Source organism: Dendrobates tinctorius, unplaced genomic scaffold, assembly GCF_039654945.1.
Source record: "Dendrobates tinctorius isolate UK_male_01 unplaced genomic scaffold, ASM3965494v1 ptg000015l, whole genome shotgun sequence".
Lineage (NCBI taxonomy): Eukaryota > Metazoa > Chordata > Amphibia > Anura > Dendrobatidae > Dendrobates > Dendrobates tinctorius.
This window is the reverse complement of record NW_027361683.1, coordinates 16137731-16151449: the sequence shown is the minus strand read 5'-3', so window position 1 is coordinate 16151449 and position 13719 is coordinate 16137731.

Below are 13719 nucleotides of genomic sequence, written 5' to 3'. Positions count from 1 at the left end.
TCTTACTGCCGGGCCGGAAGTGAAGCTTAAACTCAAAACGGGAAAAATACAGGGCCCACCTGGCTTGTCTGGAGTTGAGTCTCTGGGCGGATTGCAGGTAGGCCAAGTTCTTGTGGTCCGTGAAGATAGTAAAGGGATGCACTGCCCCTTCAAGCAGATATCGCCATTCCTCCAGCGCCATCTTAATGGCCAACAATTCCCGGTCCCCAATGGAGTAGTTGCGCTCCGCAGGGGAAAAGTATTTGGAGAAGAACCCGCAGGGCACTAGACGTCCGGATGGAGCCTGTTGGGAAAGGACCGCCCCAGCTCCAGTGGAGGAGGCATCTACTTCTAGGATGAAGGGCCTACTGGCTACTGGGCGGTGTAGGATCGGAGCAGAGGCAAAAGAGCGTTTCAGGGCAAGGAAGGCGTCCTCGGCTTCGGAAGACCAGCCGTTAGACTTCGTCCCCTTACGGGTCAGGACCGTGATGGGCTTGGTAACTGTAGAAAAGTGGGGTACAAACTGTCGGTAATAGTTAGCGAAGCCGAGGAAACGCTGGATGGCCTTTATGCCAACTGGACGAGGCCACTGGAGTACCGCGGACAGCTTCTCTGGATCCATCTTTAGGCCGGAATCCGTGATGATATATCCCAAGAAAGGTAACGCTGTTTGCTCGAAGAGGCACTTCTCAATCTTGGCGTAAAGACGATTTTCTCGAAGGCGCTGCAAGACCATGCGTACACTTCTCCGATGGGAGGACAGATCGGCCGAGAAAACGAGGATATCATCCAAATATACCACCACGCAGGAATAGAGTAGGTCCCGGAATACCTCGTTTACGAATTCCTGAAACACCGCCGGAGCATTGCAGAGACCGAACGGCATGACCAAGTATTCATAATGGCCGTCCCGAGTATTGAAGGCCGTCTTCCACTCGTCCCCTGCTCGGATTTGGATTAAGTTGTAAGCTCCCTGCAGATCCAACTTCGTGAAGATCCTGGCCCCCCTCAGCCGGTCGAAGAGTTCTGGAATCAGCGGGAGCGGGTACCGGTTTTTAACAGTGATGTTGTTCAGGCCCCGGTAATCAATACAGGGTCGCAGGGACCCATCTTTCTTCCGAACGAAGAAGAAACCTGCGCCCGCAGGGGATGAGGATTTCCGGATGAACCCCTTGGCCAGATTCTCCTGTATGTGTTCCGTCATAGCCGTGGTCTCTGCTGGGGATAGGGGATAAGTTCTCCCTCTGGGAGGGGTGGCTCCGGGGATCAGGTCGATAGGGCAGTCATAGGAGCGATGAGGTGGTAAGGAGTCCGCCTCCCTCTTGCTGAATACATCAGCATACGCGTGATAGGGTGCGGGAAGGCCCGGAAGGTCGGCTGGCTTCGACCACGGACGGGGACGAATGAGAGCCCGCAGGCAGTGCTCCTGGCAGGAGTGCCCCCAACGGAGAACTTCCCCAGAGCGCCAGTCAATCACCGGCTCGTGCCGTCTGAGCCAGGGTAGCCCAAGAAGAACAGCATGGGCTAGTTGCGGCAGGACATAAAAGGCTATTCTCTCAAGGTGGAGTGCTCCGATTTGAAGATCTACTTCGACGGTAACCGTGGTGATGAGTCCGGGTAGAGGTTTACCATCGACGGAGGAAATAGCACGAGGGTTCCTCAATACATTCACCGGGATCCGGAGTTTATCAACCTCCTCCTGGCGGATGAAATTACCAGCAGCACCCGAGTCCACATACGCCTCCACAGATCCACGCTCCCGACCTGTAATTATCAAAGCTGAAAGGGTAAGGGGGAGAGAGGAATTTTGATCACCTAGGGGGTCCTCTCTTACCTGACCTAGGTGGAGGCATTTCCCGGCCTCTCTGGCTTCTCCGGACAAGAGCGCACAAAATGGTTGGCCCCTCCGCAGTACAGGCAGAGTCCCTTGGTCATCCTCTCCCTGCGCCGCTGCTTGGACAGTCTGACACGATCAATCTGCATGGGCTCAGGAGCGGTACTAACAGGAGATGCAGGGAAACGAGGGACAGGAGCCTGGTACAGCCTAAAGGACCTTCTCTCTCCGACCGCCTCTCGAGCGCGCTCCTGAAAGCGTAGATCAATACGAGTGGCCAGAGAAATAAGGTCCTCCAGGGTGGTGGGAGTGTCTCGCCCGGCAAGCTCATCCTTGATCTTACTGGAGAGACCTCTCCAAAAGGCTCCCACAAGAGCCTCATTGTTCCATCCCAACTCTGAAGACAGGGTCCGAAAGCGGATGGCGTATTGCCCCACAGTAAGGGAACCCTGGCGGAGGTTAAAAAGGGCCTCCGTGGTGTATGCTAAGCGACCCGGTTCATCGAATACCTTGCGAAAGGTTTCCAAGAAATTCTGAATGCTAGACACTACGGGGTCATCCCTCTCCCACAAGAGATTCACCCAGGACAGAGCCTCACCCTCGAGATGGGACACAATGAACGCCACCTTGGCGCGGTCAGTAGGATACTGGAGGGGAGCCAGCTCAAAGTGCAGTCTGCACTGATTCAGAAAACCCCAGCATAACTTAGGGTCTCCGCTGTACCTGGGGGGTTTACCCAGACGGGGAGACGGAGCAGAGACTACGTCCCGGGGGGAAGTTGTTGCGGCCGCAGAGGATTGCAGAGCAAGCAATCGATCATCCACGGATGCCATGTAACTTAAGATGTGGGATTGAGCGTCGCGCTGCTGCGCGAGCTCCTGCTGGAGGCTGGCCAGGAGGGGGGCGTGCCCGGGGTCTGAGGTCTGCAAGGCGGATAGCCGGGTGTCCATAGACTTCATGAAGGACATTATCCGGGTCTGATTTTCTCGAAGGAAAAGCAGTTCCTTCTGTGTAGCGGCCGCGGCACCGGCGGGATCCATGGCCTGGTGATTCTGTGACGATTCTGGCCTAATACGTCCAAGAGTGGACCCTCTGGGTCGTGGATCAGGAGCCCCTGGGCCGAGCTCACCAGGTGAAGACCGACCCCTGTACAGGGATCGTTAGGGGCAGGACCGCAGGGGGCAGAACCGCGACAGCCGGTACCAGGAGGGACGGCTCGAAGGACAGGCAGGCAGAACAAGAGTACCAGGACGGAATAGCGGAAGGCACTGGGCAGGAGTCCACAGGAGGAGAGACGGAGCGGAGGGGACAGGGCAGAGACAGACAGACGGGAGCGGAGCAGGACACAGGGCACACAGGGGGAAATAGCCCTAGATAGAAGGACAGGCAGGATACTCTAGAGCAGATATGCGGCCGATGAGTGCAGGGAAGTCACACAATCACCAGGCGCCCTCAGAATAGGGCGGACGCCTGATATATCCTGAACCAGGAAGTACATCCTACAGACCCGCCCCTCAGCGACGCCCCCCACTAGCGGAAGAGAGCGGGGGAACGCACGTGCGCGGCCTAAGGCCGGCGCGGTTACCCGCAGCAGGGCGGAGGCCAGAGCGGAAGTGCGCGTGGACAGGAGCGCGCAGGTGAGGGGCCGCCGATGTCACACCGCCAACATGTGCCTTTTCTGAATGTCTCCCTCTATTGCTTCACAACCCCTTTAACATAGTCAATATCTTTGTAACTCCGAACGTCTTAAAAAAAAATTAATTCCTGCTATTCCATTTGATTGGGCTAAACCTCTATGCCTTTAATGTCTCCTCCACCTCCCCCAATACATTCTACATTATTCTTAGTTGTTTTCCTTCATGTAGAATTAACCTGCAAGGAAAGAAAGGGTTTATTTTATTTCCGATATTTCTGTCCCATTGACTTGCATTGGTTTCCGGTATCGGAATCGGCGATATCCGATACTTTTTGGGTATCGGTCCGATCCAATCCGATCCGATATTTCCCGATATCAGAAGGTATCGCTCAACACTACTCACTGCCTTTTATTTGGTGCTCAGAGGTAAAAAATGGTCCATCCAACGGCGTCAAAAAAACATGCGACAAAATAACGCATTACAGTCTATGGGATCGCAGGCGTGCACATGGACATGCACATGCCTGCGTTACAAAACGCATGCGTTTTAAGAGTTAGCATGGCTTGAAACTGGTTAAAACGCTTGCGCCTAAAAACGCATACGCATGCAAAATGCATGATGCATTTTTTGCATGCATTTCTATTGCGCATGAAGTGCTGCGCTAAAACACGCTGATGTGAAAGTAGCCTAAATGCTGTCTCAGACCCTGATACCTCATGCATGGCTCATGGCTGACTGCTTCTGTGCTATTATAAAATGTTCTACTGTGGGTCAATTAATCAGACAACTGCCTGTGTTACTATTTTTACATTTTTCTAACATTAGTTCTCTACCAATTTGATATTTGTGCCACCTGAGTGTGGCTGGGAAAAAAATACAATTTGAGCTGTTGCATGAGGTAGAATCATAGAATCGTAGAGTTGGAAGGGACCTCTTGGGCCATCTGGTCCAACCCCCTGCTCAAAGCAGGATTCGCTAAATCATCCCAGACAGATGTCTGTCCAGCCTCTGTTTGAAGACTTCCATTGAAGGAGAACTCACCACTTCCTGTGGCAGCCCGTTCCACTCATTGATCACTCTGTCAAAAAGTTTTTTCTAATATCTAATCTGTGTCTCCTCCCATTCGGTTTCATCCCATTGCTTCTAGTCTTTCCTTGTGCAAATGACAATAAAGATGATCCTTCTACTATGTGACAGCCCTTGAGATATTTGTAGACAGCTATAGACAGTCTCCTCTCAGTCATCTCTTTTGCAAGCTAAACATTCCCAAATCATGCAACCTTTCCTCATAAGACAGGGTTTGCAGACCGGTCACCATTCTGGTCGCTCTTTTCTGAACTTGCTCCAGTTTGTTGATGTCTTTTTCAAAATGTGGTGCCCAAAACTAGACACAATATTCCAGATGAGGTCTGACCAAAGAGGAGTAGAGGGAAATAATGACTTCACGTGATCTAGACCAGTGGTCCCCAACCTTTTTTGCACCAGGGACCGGTTTCAAGCAAGACCATTCTTCCATGGCCCGGCAGGGCGGGGATGGAGGTGTGACAGGGGCGGGGCTATGGATACGGTTGTAGTGTAGCAGTGCATACTTATAATTAAATAACATTTATAATGTGACTCAACTCACCATAGGTTTTGAATAAGTGCTCCATTACCCCCTTCTCCCCATCATTGCCTTCACCCCATCACTCCCTTCTCCCTATCATTGCCTTCACCCCATCACTCCCTTCTCCCCATCATTGCCTTCACCCCATCACTCCCTTCTCCCCATCATTGCCTTCACCCCATCACTCCCTTCTCCCCATCATTGCCTTCACCCCATCACTGCTGTCTCCCCATCATTGCCTTCACCCCATCACTCCCCTCTCCCCATCATTGCCTTCACCCCATCATTGCCTTCTCTCCATCACTGCCTTCACCCCATCACTGCCGTCTCCCCATCATTGCCTTCACCCCATCACTCCCCTCTCCCCATCATTGCCTTCACCCCATCACTCCCTTCTCCCCATCATTGCCTTCACCCCATCACTCCCTTCTCCCCATCATTGCCTTCACCCCATCACTCCCTTCTCCCCATCATTGCCTTCACCCCATCACTGCCATCTCTCCATCATTGCCTTCACCCCATCACTGCCATCTCTCCATCATTGCCTTCACCCCATCACTGCTGTCTCCCCATCATTGCCTTCACCCCATCACTCCCCTCTCCCCATCACTGCTGTCTCCCCATCATTGCCTTCACCCCATCACTCCCTTCTCCCCATCATTGCCTTCACCCCATCACTGCTGTCTCCCCATCATTGCCTTCACCCTATCACTCCCCTCTCCCCATCATTGCCTTCACCCCATCACTGCCTTCTCTCCATCACTCCCCTCATGGCCTTCTCCTCATGTCCCCATCTCCTCCAGGGCCAGGCTACACAAACACAGACCAACACACACACACACACACACACACACAGACACACATACATACACACACACATTATACATACACACACACACCACCTCTCACCTGCCCGCCGCCCGCGCTTCCTCGCTCTGACACAGCAGCGGCGCGCTCCTCTCTGTGTTAGTCAGAGACAGGAAGCGCGGGCGGCGGGCAGGAAGCTGGACGCAGTGGACGGGTCCTTGCAGCTCCGCTCCTGCTATTCCCTCTTGCAGGCAGCGGAGCTGCTTGGATCGCTCCCTGGCCGCCGCTAAGAATTGCTGCGCGCCGCCCCAGCCCCCGCTACGCCACTGACCGCCCTTGGCTCCCCTTGTGTCCACGGACCGGCAGGGGCACTGCAGCGGCCCGGTGCTGGGCCGCGGACCGGCGGTTGGGGACCCCTGATCTAGACAGTATGCTTCTGTTAATACATCCTAGAATTGCATTTGCTTTTTTTGCTGCTGAATCACACTGTTGTTTTAGGGCTCCTAGCAAAGAAGGCTTACACGGCTCCCTCACAAGCATCGTCTTACTTGAATCTTCAATACAAAGCTCTAAATGCTGACCCAGGCCCTGAGATATTATGCATGTCCCATGGCTGACTGATTCTGTGCCATTATCACATTTCTACTGTGGGTCAATTAATGCCACTTTTCCAGGTGTCTGCCCCTAATTTTTTAGAAATGTTTGGACACCTGATACTGATCAATGTTTCAGCTAAAAATGCTTGTCCAAGACCTGTCCCATACATCCATGCTGCACAATTATATTATTTGTACGATTGATGCCACTTTTCCTTGTGTCTGCCCCTAATTTGAGATGTTTGGAATATATTTGACCCTTTAAGGTGTTGTCTATGTGTTTGGTTTAGCCTCCCACTGAATTCAATGGGGTTCAGGAATGCTCGAAAAACCGTTCGCAGAACATGTTTGGCGAAAATCGAGAACCGAACACAACCTTGAAATATTTACTCATCTCTAGTTTTTACTTTCAAACTCTGACTAGGAAGCAAGTATGCTGATGCTGCGTTTTTGAATATGATATTAATACAGGTGCTTTTCACAAAATTAGAATATCATTTAAAAGTTAATTTATTTCAACTCATACAGACACAGTGATCTATTATTTTTCAAGCTGGTGTTATAAAGTATTCTAATTTTCTGAGTTAATGACTTTTGGGTTTTCATTGGCTGTAAGCTATAATCATCAGCAATAACAGAAATAAACACTTGAAATAGATCACTCTGTTTGTAATGACTCTTAATAATATTTGAATTTCACTTTTTGTATTGAAGAGCTGAAATAAATTAACTTTTAAATGATATTCTAATTTTGTGAGAAGCACTTGTAGTTTTCATGTAAAATTAACTTTATGATCTCACAACTTGAGATGTTTATTTTTCAAACTTGACTCCAATGTGATTATTGTTTTCCACAGTTGTGCATAAGAGCTTCCAAATTGTCTTTTGTATTCCAGTTGGAAAAAAAAGTACGCTATAGAGTCAAGAGAGCTGTTAGGGCACATGAGATGCGTGTGTTCTCATCTTAATTGTCTGCTGCCAAATCTTATGTGAGACGTTTATGGACAGAGAAATCACTAGACACACTGAGTTGTGTCTCAAATGAATTCTGCTTTATTGCTGGAAATACAGGGTATTTATAAAGAAAGCATGGTATTTTTCCACAGTATCATCTCATTGGCTTATTGTTAAAGATTTTCGAATCTTTGGGTTTGTGTACTGACAACTCCCAGATATCCCGGATACAGGAACATCTTGATAATCTCAGTAGATTAGATGTGTCAGCATCTACTGAAGGTTAATGGCAGGCATAGTAAGGTTGATTGAAGGGTAATGCATTATCAGACATAACTTAAGAGACACATCAGCATTACATACTCAAAGCGTTCATATTGTATGTGAGTGTCCATGATTCATGTGTAAGCGTCTGTGCATCTCTGATTTGTATATCTTCATAATTAAATATCAATTTCATATCCTTAATAATGATGAGTGAGCAGGCTCGGTAATTATCGTTACTCGCCCGAGTATCGCTGTACTCGGCAAGCGCTGAGCATTTCCGGGATTATTCGGTAGGAGCTAGGGTCTCTGCCCTGCAAGCTTTCAGCTCTTTAGAGCACCAATCAACATTCAGGGATTGTTTATCACGCACTGTAATGCCGCAGCCATCTTGGTTGTGGTATTACAGTGATAGACTGGCCGCACAGCGTCATCAGGGCTGTAAGAGACCAGCCACCGCTCTGCTCGTCACAGTCACATCCGAAATCAGGCAGTGTAGGGAAAGCTGCTGCTGAGATAGGGTCAGATTTGGGCGTTTATAAGTTAGCGTGGGTATACCATCATAGAATGCACAAATCCAGCTAAACCAACAGTCCTTCTAAGGAAAATTTACAGGGTATATAGATTGCAGTGCTAGGTAGACATGGGGAGTGTATGTGGCTATATACACATCAGTGCAAAGCATGCAGGCACTGTATGTGGGTATATAGATGTCATTGCATACATCAAGAGGGTTCATTACTTTACTGTCTGCTGCTGCTGCCTATTACATATATTGACCGTATATACCTAGCCCCAGGTATCAGTGGCTAGGAATATTTTTTTTTACATCTTAATCGTAATTATTTTATTCCAAAGCAATCCAGAACTCTTCTTCTTCTCCATTTGCTTGTTGACACTGCAGACTAAACCCAGATCCTTTTCATAGTACCGCGTGAAAATCCAGCAATTTTAAACAGGTTTGCCCATACCAGGCATCACATCTGAGTGTGCAGAAAAATCTGCCAATTTTTGTGGTACTATAGAATATTTTTGGAGTGTCTTATACAAATTTTTAACAACATTTTGCTACCAAAAAAGTATTTAGCTACAGGGCAGATATTTTACACTGGGTTTTGTCCACCACAGGGATCGCATATAATTGCGCTCAAAATTTTGCCATTTCAGGCCTCCATAGAATTTTTTTTGTGGTGTCATAGCCTACTTATTGACACAATTTTGCTGGCCAAAAACAAATAAAAAATACAGGGCAGATGTTTGAAAGTGAGCTATCTCCGTCAGATGCCTCATCTATCTCTGGGCTACAAATTGTGGCATTTCAGGTCTACATTCACCTTTTTTTTTTGCTGTGTCTTACCCTAGTTCTATAGACTATTTTTGGATAAAAAATAAAAAAACACAGGTCACAAATTGAACAGTGTGGTATCTCCGTCAGATGGCTAATCTATCTGTGGGATACAAATTGTGGTATTTCAGGCCTACATTTTGAGTGTGCATCTGCATTTTGTGTTTGAGTGTGCATCTGCGTGTGCATGTCTGTGTATATGTGTGTATCTGCTTGTGCATTTCTGTGTGTATATGTATGTGTGTGTCTGCGTGAGTATATGTGTCTGTGTGTGTATATGTATGTGTGTCTGCATGTGAGTGTCTGTGTGCGTATATGTATGTGTGTCTGCATGTGTGTCTGTGTGTATAGGTATTAGAGTTGAGCGAAACGGGTCGAAAAATTTCAAAAGTCGCCGACTTTTGGCAAAGTCGGGTTTCATGAAACAAAACCCGACCCTAGGATGAGGTCGGCCACGAGGTCGGCGACTTACGCGCCAAAGTCGCGTTTCAAAAGTTTGTTTTGCGCTCTTTTTCAGCCAATCAGGATCCACGGACACTGTGGGCAACGTGATGACATAGGCACGGGTCACCACCATCTTTCAGAAGGGCATGCAAGTGATTGGCTTGCTTTGGTGGGCGTCACAGGGGGTATAAAAGGGCGTGCACGCCGACCGCCATCTTACTTCTGCCGATCTTAGCATAGGGAGAGGTTGCTGCTGCTGATTCTGTAGGGAGAGCGTTAGGCAGGGAAGAAGAAAAAAAACTGCTTCTGCTGCTAGCGATTTTGCCTGTACAACACACCAGTCACTGTGTGTGCAGTGCAAGGGGAGGCTATATTGTGGTGGATCAGCGGTGTTGGTTGTTAGGCTGCCTTCTAAGGCTTCCTGACAGCTGCATTGCTGTTTACCCACTGCTCTGCAAACTGCTTTTTTAAAAGCAATCCCAATTTTTTTTTTTGTCCTGCTGAGGTACTGAGCGTGCATTTTTTCACACCATACAGCGGTGTACGCTCCTCACACAGTACCGTGTAACGGCTGTTATCACAGCCACAGTGAAGCTATCTGTGTGTCACTCTGTGAGAATAAGTCGAGGACATGTTCCGTTCTTACAGACCTGCACCTACTAGTTTTGTCTAGCTTTCAAACAGTTAAATATATTTGCTGTTTGATCACATTCAAAACTATAGAGAGACAGCGTGTGTCAGTCTGTATACTTAAAAAACACGGAGCTTGACAATTTTACGTACACCGGACAGCCGTGTACGTGCACGCTCCTCTCAGTACCGTGTAACGGCTGTTATCACAGCCACAGTGAAGCTATCTGTGTGTCACTGTGGAAGGATAAGTGGAGGACTTGTTCTGTTCTTACAGACCTACACTCTAGGGAGATTCCTATTCTGCCCAATTCTACATACACCTTTTAGATTGTGATACACTAGCCAATTTCTGCATGTGATATAGCGCTCTGATATTCAGTGGGCCTCACACAATCCAAAAGTGTCCAGTGTCCACTAGTGTGTGCAGAAATTCAAAATCTCCCTTATCCTGTAGTCACTTTTTTCACACCTGTGCCATCGAGCCTGTGACATAGCGCTCTGATATTCAGTGGGCCTCACACAATCCAAAAGTGTCCAGTGTCCACTAGTGTGTGCAGAAAATCAAAATCTCCCTTATCCTGTAGTCACTTTTTTCACACCTGTGCCATCGAGCCTGTGACATAGCGCTCTGATATTCAGTGGGCCTCACACAATCCAAAAGTGTCCAGTATCTACTAGTGTGTGCAGAAATTCAAAATCTCCCTTATCCTGTAGTCACTTTTTTCACACCTGTGCCATCGAGCCTGTGACATAGTGCTCTGATATTCAGTGGGCCTCACACAATCCATAAGTGTCCAGTGTCCACAAGTGTGTGCAGAAATTCAAAATCTCTGTGATCCTGTAGTCGCTTTTTTCACACCTGTGCCATCGAGCCTGTGACATAGCGCTCTGATATTCAGTGGGCCTCACACAATCCATAAGTGTCCAGTGTCCACTAGTGTGTGCAGAAATTCAAAATCTCCCTTATCCTGTAGTCACTTTTTTCACACCTGTGCCATCGAGCCTGTGACATAGCGCTCTGATATTCAGTGGGCCTCACACAATCCAAAAGTGTCCAGTGTCCACTAGTGTGTGCAGAAATTCAAAATCTCCCTTATCCTGTAGTCACTTTTTTCACACCTGTGCCATCGAGCCTGTGACATAGCGCTCTGATATTCAGTGGACCTCACACAATCCAAAAGTGTCCAGTGTCCACTAGTGTGTGCAGAAATTCAAAATCTCCCTTATCCTGTAGTCACCACTTTTTTCACACCTGTGCCATCGAGCTTGTGACATAGCGCTCTGATATTCAGTGGGCCTCACACAATCCATAAGTGTCCAGTGTCCACAAGTGTGTGCAGAAATTCAAAATCTCTGTGATCCTGTAGTCACCACTTTTTTCACACCTGTGCCATCGAGCCTGTGACATAGCGCTCTGATATTCAGTGGACCTCACACAATCCAAAAGTGTCCAGTGTCCACTAGTGTGTGCAGAAATTCTAAATCTCCCTTATCCTGTAGTCACTTTTTTCACACCTGTGCCATCGAGCCTGTGACATAGCGCTCTGATATTCAGTGGGCCTCACACAATCCATAAGTGTCCAGTGTCCACAAGTGTGTGCAGAAATTCAAAATCTCTGTGATCCTGTAGTCACTTTTTTCACACCTGTGCCATCGAGCCTGTGACATAGCGCTCTGATATTCAGTGGGCCTCACACAATCCAAAAGTGTCCAGTGTCCACTAGTGTGTGCAGAAATTCAAAATCTCCCTTATCCTGTAGTCACTTTTTTCACACCTGTGCCATCGAGCCTGTGGCATAGCGCTCTGATATTCAGTGGGCCTCACACAATCCAAAAGTGTCCAGTGTCCACTAGTGTGTGCAGAAATTCAAAATCTCCCTTATCCTGTAGTCACTTTTTTCACACCTGTGCCATCGAGCCTGTGACATAGCGCTCTGATATTTAGTGGGTCTCACACAATCCAAAAGTGTCCAGTGTCCACTAGTGTGTGCAGAAATTCAAAATCTCCCTTATCCTGTAGTCACTTTTTTCACACCTGTGCCATCGAGCCTGTGACATAGCGCTGTGATATTCAGTGGGCCTCACACAATCCATAAGTGTCCAGTGTCCACAAGTGTGTGCAGAAATTCAAAATCTCCCCTGTCCTATAGACACCTTGTACCTTGTTTTACATTACTATATAGTTTGTTGGATTTTGTCTACATTTCTACAAAAAATGAGGAAGGCTGGTGGAAGAGGCCGTGGAATTGGGCGGGGGTTGGCAGCTGGTAATGATGGTGTTGGTGGTGGATCTGATGGTAGTGGCAAGAGCAAAATAGGACCGAATGCAGGAGGTGTTGAGCCTGCGTCATCATCTGGCTCAATAAGGCTTCGAAGGCTTAGTTTTCTAGGAGTTGGCAAACCACTTTTAAAGCCAGAGCATCAGGAAAAAGTTTTGTCTTACATTGCTGACTCAGCCTCCAGCTCTATCGCCTCCTCTTTTTCAGTTGTAAAAAGTAAAAGCACTGAGTCGTCATTGGAGGCTCATGTTCATGAACCACACCTTTCCTTGTGTCCTTCACCCCAACCAAGATTGAAGGATGACGCAGGCCATACTACTGATTACTCCATGGAGCTGTTTTCACATACCATGCCTGGATTATCAAGTGAAATGGTGAATTACCCAGGCCAAGATGAATCTGACATGGAGTGCACTGATGCACAGCCGCTGATAGATGATTCTGCTGGTGCATTCACTCAGAGCACTACATTGTCCTCGCAGTGTACAGAGCCAGATTCTGACCCTGATGAGACTCAGGTGCCCCTTCCCGCACACTATACCACCATACACGGTGACACAGAGGAAGGTGCACATGACATTGAAGAGGAGGTGATGGATGACCCAGTTGTTGACCCAGATTGGCATCCATTGGGGGAAGAGGGTGCTGCTTCCAATAGCTCAGATGAGGAGCATCCACAGCAGACATCGACATCGCAACAGCTGTTATCTGGCAGGCCCGGAGCACTCCAAAGACAGGTTCCAAAAATCAAAAGAGTTGCTGGACAGCTTGTCCAGAGGGTCAAAAGATCACAACGTGCTAGGCCGCAAAATGTCTGCCAAAGTAGGAAGAGTGCAGTGTGGCACTTTTTTGAACAAAATCCTCATGATCAGGCCAAGGTTATCTGTAAGAAGTGCGCAAAGACCTTTAGCCGAGGGAAAAATCTGAAAAATTTGAATACCAGTTGCATGCTTAGACATTTAACCACCATGCACTTGCAAGTGTGGACACAACACCAAACCTCAAGTGCCACATGTGCAACTGATCACAAAGAAGGTAGTCAGCAACGCTACATTGTTTCCCCCACTGTAAGCCCACAGTTAGCACAGCAGCAAATGTTGAGGTGTCGTTGCAAGGCCACAGCAGTCAGGGAATCCCACTGTTATATCAACGAAATACTGAATCTAGGCCATCAGAAAGAACATCAACTCCATCACCATCATCAACCCTCTCTCAGTCCGCCCTGTCCACCGCTACTTCCACCATATGCAGCTCTCAAGTCCAGCTCACCCTCCCAGACACTATGAGTAGGTCAAGAAAGTACTCAGTCTCTCATCCGCGTACACTGGGTTTGAACGCCCA